Genomic DNA, 7,496 nt, shown 5'->3' on the forward strand with positions numbered 1-7,496 from the left:
ATTAGGCTTGATCTTAGTCTTGAAACTGCTCTGTCTTCCAATCGGTCACCAGAAAGAAATCAGAGGTGAGGGAGGCTGATTTGTCTCCTACCATGGGGGTGTGGATGGTTGCATCTTTACCAAAGGTTAGGCCTTGCATGGGAAGTCAACTTCAAAACCAGTTAAAGCATTTATTTTAAGCTTTATAAAAGTGGTCTATCATTATTGGTCAGAGAGAAGAAAACACATGAACAATATGTTTCTAAAAGGAAGGAAGCATTTTGATCCAGAGGGGCTTTAGGACAGTTTTACAACCAGTCAGACAAAATCTGAACGAGCTCCTGGAAGAGCCACCAGTGATGCTCCTGCTGCAGGATGCTGGGGGAGAGGCAGTGCTACATGGTACCCACCAGCTGGTCCCCTGCTGGGGCTGGGAGGGTGCTGCCTGGGCTCCCTCACCAATACCAGGGAAAACACCCCAGTCTCCCTGACATTGGCAGAGGCAAGGTTGACATGAGTACAGCAGAAACTGCAGCCTTATTGCGCTGCCCCAAACTGCAGTGGTTGGGGAGCAGCTCCTGAGTAGTGACCCTGAAACAACACCAATCACATGAATTGCAACCTCTCACATTTGCTTTTTCTTTCCCTCTTCTAAGTTCATTCCCTCTACTATCATTATCTCATTCCGCGAAAATAACCTAAATAACCAGGTAAGCACTTCCCAGAAGGGAAAGACTGCTCCACAGGGAGAGCGACAGCTGCCAGTAGCTATCCTCACCCTGATCAACACAAACAACAAAGAAGGACTCCGAAACTGCAGAGAAAAAGGGGGTTGCTCTTTACAGAAGCTAATTGGAATTGGGAATACAAGATGCTATGGGAGTTATTTCTCTGGATATGAAAGAAATGCTTGTAGTCCTAACAAGATTAGCAGAAGTTGACAAATGTGTGCAATGTTATTGAGGACAATGTTCTGATTGTTGGAGAAGCAGTTGGAGGACTGAATGCAGACAGCTGCAGGTTATAGGGAAATGCTATTCACAGAGGAAACAGCAGTCCCAAAAGCAGAAAGCAAGATCTGGAGACTAAAAGCATAATAAAAATCCTATCAGTATCACCAAGATAAAACATCTTTAAAAACTGATGTCATGGGTTCATGGTTCCACAGCTGTAAACTGGTCATTGCCTTGTTGGCTGTGTTGGCTTCAGATGCACGAGGACATGACAGGGGCGACAGCCAAAATACCAGCTGAGAGAGCACTTTGACATGGAGGTCTGTAGCCCTGTAGACATGGCATCTGGCACATCCAAAGCACAGAGCTGCCATATAGGGCTGGACAAACTTCTTCAGACATTTAGGGTGTGAAAGGTAACGACATACCTGAAATTACATCAGAGGGGGTGGTTGAGACAGATGGAGATTGTTTTCAAACTTCTCAGACTGTCTTGTGCATTGCTTATTTGAAGCTAACGCAAATCATGCTTGGGGTCTGTGCCCATTTTGGAGCAGAGCAGGAGCAGAACTGAGGTGGGCATGTAGAGGCTGGGTGAGATGCTGGGACTGGGCTTAGGATCCTGATGCATTGACATCCCAGTCCACCCACAGGAGAGAAAGCAAGTGTTGCAAAACTTTGAAAATCTGTCATTTTCCTACCGGGGGATTCCAGGTATGTGCTCAAAATGAGAAAGGAATTTAAAATTGGGGCTACTGAGAAAATAGCTTTGCATGCTGTCATCATGGAGGAGAGCATAGCAGAACCCAGAGAGGCTATGTCTTGACTGCCAGTGCCTTACTGTGCTTGCTGCTGTGCACGAGAGCCAAGAGAGTTAACAGAGCCATGTGATGTGGAAGAGATAAAGATGACCTGCAAGAAATATTAGATAATAAAGCACCATGACCAGATGGGTATGCAGCTGATTTTATGGGACATTCTGAGACAAATTACTTCCGATTGTAAATGAAATTTGTTAATGCACTCAAGAAACAAAATGTTTTCCCCTAACTTAATTGAGCCCACCAGGAAGAAGGCCAAAGAAATGCAGAGTGTACAAATCTATTTCATTATCTTGCATTGACTACGATAATTTTAAAAGTCATTGCTATTAGATTAGGGGCCAACATTATAGGATTTTCTCGGGACAAGTTTGCTAGAATCCACTGCTCTCTTAATCACAGCACAAAGTGAGTATACCAGCTTTGCTGCAGCATTACAGTTTGATTGATCAGGAGTACCTCGGCAAGGCATTTAGTTTACCTCCTGAAAAAGGAAGCTACTCACTCAGGCAGTCACTCTCTCAACCTATACATTGGAAGAGCAGTGACTGCCCTTTTCCACTGGTGCTCTGGGAAGCGGAGCACACTTGCTTTGTGTGTCGGAGCTGCCTGGCACCTTGCACTGCTGGCCCCACAGCTTCTGCACAGCCTTGATAAGTGCTGCTGTGGGGCTCTGAAAGCACTGACATGGCAGTTCACAGCAGTGGACACCAGCTCAGTGTGTAGTGAATTATGCCTTTGTGTGAAGCTGAAAGTATACTGTGCATGCAGTAATTTGGGTAGTGTATGCCATTCTCGGTGCCTTGCAATAATAATCATGATTTATTGCCAAGAAGTATTTCTGGTTTTTAGCTTGTGCCAGTCAAACCCTGATCTTATGTCTGTGTAAGATGCAATATATATGCATATATATCCATGTGAGTGGCATATATATCTATGTGGGTGATAGACTGCAGAACCACTTCTGTCAGAGGTGATGTTTTTGAATGACACTACCCAGTTAGCAGAATTTGGGTCATTGTTCAGCATCTTTGTTGTACATGTGTTTCATATACATCTCTATTAACATGTATTTATATGGTATCAGTTGCTGTGGTGTATATATATATATACATTCATGCAGATACATACATACGTATAAATACGTATGCATATATGTATATATGCTATTTAAACATCTATTCAAAATAAATTAATAATATTTCCACTTAGGCATGATTTCATATAACAATGTCAACCTTAGAACAATGGATTTCTGGCTGCTTGAAGAACACTTCTTCTCCCCCGTTAGTGCTTGCTCTGTAGTTGCAGTGCAGGCACTAACACAGAGAGGTTTATTGCAGTAAGGGAGTACAGTTGACTGTGGAGCCTGAGCGTCCCTCCCCTCAGATGGCCACAGGGTCACTGCCGTATACTTGGGCAGAGGTACTCATCTGCTACAGATGTAGTGCAATTGCTTTCGGTGCAAGATGTGGTAGCTCTGATGGTCTGTAGGCTTTCCAAATTCAAATGGGAACCCACCTGGGAGCAGCCAGGGCTGATGATTTCTGCTCTGAAGAGAGGGAGATGAGCTCTGGGGTGGAGCTGTTGCTCTCTGCTGTGGCAGGCAGCAATCTCATCTGCAGAAGGGGAGTATTATTTTGATGAGGCTTTATTTATACCCTGATGACTAGATGCGAGGAAACACCAGGCTGGGCTCTAAGTCGTCTGAAGGTTTTATACTCTGATTTATTTTTATTATTCATGGCTCTGTTAAAGGTTTTAATAGTGTTTTCAGTTTTATACATATTTTACCTATGTGAATTTGAAATGAGGGCAACCCTCTCATGTTCAGTGTTGTCTCCATGACCTGTGTAATGACTGTATGCCTTGCTCTGAGGCTGTGTAAATGTCATGTGTTTCACATAAAAGCGTACTGAGAGGTGTTTTCTAAACCGTAACAGATATTTCTAAATTTTAACAGGTAGTATTTCTCATATGTCTCCCGTTGTAAAGACAGAGTCTTAGTTTTTTAATAGTACTTATTATAGGCCTTGGAGGTGAATAAAAATGACCAATATAGTTTTAGAAATGGCTACAGTGTGACTTTTTATAACCTAGCAGTTTCTGAGTTGGGACATCTCAACACCTTGGATCTTTATGAAAGGATATGTTCCCTGCAGAAGCTGGGAGTCTTTTTTTTCAGTCATTTCTAGGTTTGTAAGACAAAATCTAGAACTGATTCAGGATAAAACACTGTCTCTAAGGCTTTGTGTATAAAGGAGGAGGAGGGCCAGTATTTCTGTTGTTTAATCGATCCGTTGTTGGCTGTCTAGAGGTTTCCAGAAGCCTTTATGGCCATAGTCTCCGATAGCGAATACGGCTTCATCCTGTAACAGCTTCAGCACAATCGTTTTTCTTTCTTCCCTTTTCTGGCCTTGCTGTGCTGTGCTTTCCTCAGTAGGTGGCAAACTTCACAAGCTGTAGCTGGCTGGATTTTTTTTTGCAGGCCTTTATACCTCAAATAAAATAGAGTGTGCTGGGAAAGCTTTGCTTGGACCTCATCCAAATAATATTTGCTTTCTTTCACTTGCAAAAAAGGAGACATTATTGCTCCTAATTCAATCATTTTCTTTTCTGGGCTGATCTGTGAAAAGCCTATAGTTGCTGCAATGGAATATTTACTTTCTGTGTGTAGTGCTCTTTGAGATTGTTGAGTAAACAACAGAGAAAATGCCCCTTTTTTGCTATTTAAAAAAGAAACACCTCACATCAACTCCATCTATGAAACACAGGCCTGGTTTGTTGATACCATAGAACAATCATTAGTTAAAATAAGAAAAAGCACTGCCATTTATTTCTGTATAATAAATATCCTCCGGTGCTACCTTTTGTTTAGTATCATTATTAAGTGCAGGGCGAGCACTTAGCATTCTTCATACGATAGCAACAAGGGTGACCTTCAAGAAACTTAAGAGGTCTCTTCAGCATATAACTAAAATGACTCCTGTGTTTCAGCAACCGTATAATGTAATTTCAAGTAGTTACACAGAGTAAGTAGCTGAGTGGTACAGAGAGCAGGATCTGCCTTTGGATCCCAGCATGTTTTCTTTTCGCTCATGGCCCGGTGGCATTTCTACTAAGCATCAGTGGGCTTTGCAGAGGAACTGATGTCTCAGGAGGCATTTGGAAGGAAACAAAATGGATGTCTGATGCACAAGGGCATTAAGAATAAGGGGCTGTGGCAGGTTGGCCTGACTCTTATCAGAGTCTCTAGAAGTATTTGTTATCACATTTACAGTATAAGACATTATGCACTTGATTTGCATATTATTTTGTATAGGTGCTTGTTCTGTAGTGTTTCTCACAGTAGGAAGAGAGAGTGAAAAAAACTGGAGAAACAAATATAAGGAGCAACAGAGAGATTTTAATATAAGATTTGAAAAGAACTGGACAACTTCAGTAGCTGGGAGGACAGTTCAGTTGAAACTGTTGTTGCAGCTGTTAGGCTTACTTTTAATGATACTGAATTCAGACAAAGAACAAAGGCCCTCTATTCCACAGCAACTAAGTCCTCTGTGGGAATGTTTCTGTGTCTGTGAAGGAGAGATTGCTTGCTCATTAGCAAGAAAGAAGTGTGTTGGGGGGAAGATTGAAACCAGTTGGACTGGTAAGGTGCTGTGGTCTGAGTTGGAATTCACTCTTCTGAGTGGTCATGGTGACAAGCTGTGCATCCAGGGTCAGGCCACTTCATTACTCTGTGCCTCTGTTTATTTGCACTGCCAACTGTGAGGTCCTGAAACAATAATAAGGATTGTTTTAAGATCTGACATCTGCTTTTTGAGCTGGAGGGCCCAATCCTGCGGGGTTCATATAAACTGAGGAAAGCATAATGGCTTTCTGTGGAAGAACTCTGTTAATCCTCTCCTCATCCTTGTGCCAAGTCTTTACTCTCCTTTGCAACCCCTGCCTCCCCTTGTATTTCTTCATCCTCCTACCTGCATCCTCAGTAAATCTATTAACATAACCACCTGGTGCGATAAGTGTCACAGTACAATACGCTGTTTCCTATCTCCTCATTTCTGCTGTCCCTCTGCTCTTGCCCTGCATGTTCTCCATATATCCTGTTGAGTCTGTCTGAACTTGTGTTCCTCTTAATCTTGTTATCCCCCAAGGTTTAAGGTGAGATTTCCTCTCCATACTCTGGCCCTGTTGTTTCCCTCTCTTTTTTTCCATGTGCTTTCTGCATGCACCCACCTCCTCATTTTTTCATCGATGCTCCCAGTTTATGATGTGGCAGACAACTTTCCTGGGGGAAAACTGGCTCCTAACAAAGCAAAGCAAAACAGCAGGAGCTCGTAGCCTTCCTGAGTAGGCACAGTCATCTTTTTCTTAGCCCCATTTGGGCTAAAATGGGAGACTCAGACTCATTTCAGTAAGGAAAAACATTCCTGTATGCAGGAAGACAAGACCGGTGTAGCACTGGGAGGAAAATGTGCCTCTCCTAATCAATAAGAGATGCTCAAAGCATAGCAATGGAGAAAGGTTTTGAAGTGGTGGTCCTCCAGGTCTGCCTCTGACTGTCCTTATAGGAAGAAAGAAAAAGCTTGAACTGTATAGCTCACCAGCTGGGGGAAAAGTGGAGAGCAAAGATGGTGCCTGCATATCATGGTTTGTCACGTCTGCAAGGACCTGGGACAACAAGCCAGAAGGGAGACTGTGTCCTTCCAGGGTGATGCCTTGCAGCCAGCTGTGGAAGAAGAAAGAAGAAGGGTAGCCATCTTGCTCTGACCTGGCTAGTGCAGTCAGGTTGTCAGGCAAAATGAAGCAGATAGATACTTAAAGGCATGAGGAAAATGGACATCAAAGCCAGAGAGTTGCTGAAATATTGGGGATGAAATTCAGGGAAGGGTGGAAGCAGACTGAGGTGCATGTGCCGAGCTGAGTGCAGGGAAAGAAGCCGGTAAGGAGGCACATCCATTGTGTAGCTCGTGCTGAGGAGAAGCGTGTCCCTCGGGAAGCCAAGCAGTGAGTGTCTTGGGAAATAGAGTATGGTTTACAGGGTGGAAGGGCATGGTGGGGACGGTGGGAGGGAGAGAGACTGAACATAGCTCAAAATACTTTCCTGAGGGTTTAACTGATATATACTTGCCTGGCCATTTATGTCCAACCAAAAGTGCTTGGTTTCCTTCCCTCTCGGCTCCTTGCTGGCACCACCCGAGGCCTGTCCCAGCGTCCCCCTGAGAGGGCTGAGCCGAGGGCCACGCTGACCGGCTACCGCACAGAGGGCTACCCCAGCGTAGCCGCCATCCCCGCCTGTGCCGGCCCCGGGCTGGGCAGGTAGTTATTGCTGGGCGGTGGGCGGCAGCGGCGAAGCACCGAAGCTGCCGGGGGGGGTCAGCCCTCCCAGGCTGGACCAGCGCTGGAGTCCCTCATCCCCTGCCGTAAGGGAGTATCATCAGGCTGCAAGGGTTTAGGTCTGCCTCCTCCTCTCACATTAAAGCTGCTGGAGAAACCTCAGAAGTCCAAAAAAGGGGAGAGGAAGTAAAAATCCTCTTGGAAGATGATTTTTGTAGAAGTGTTGTAGTTTCTGCTTGCCTTTGCTATAGAGAGGATGGATTTTTCTCCACCTGCTACCCCGAGACCAGGCAAATGGCTGGTCTCAGTGCAGCTCAAATGTCTTTGCATGGTTACACAGCCTGGACACCTGTGATCTCTAGCAGCACACATACCCTGTGCTTTTAAGAAGTAGATGATTAATGAG

Source organism: Aquila chrysaetos, chromosome Z, assembly GCF_900496995.4.
Source record: "Aquila chrysaetos chrysaetos chromosome Z, bAquChr1.4, whole genome shotgun sequence".
Lineage (NCBI taxonomy): Eukaryota > Metazoa > Chordata > Aves > Accipitriformes > Accipitridae > Aquila > Aquila chrysaetos.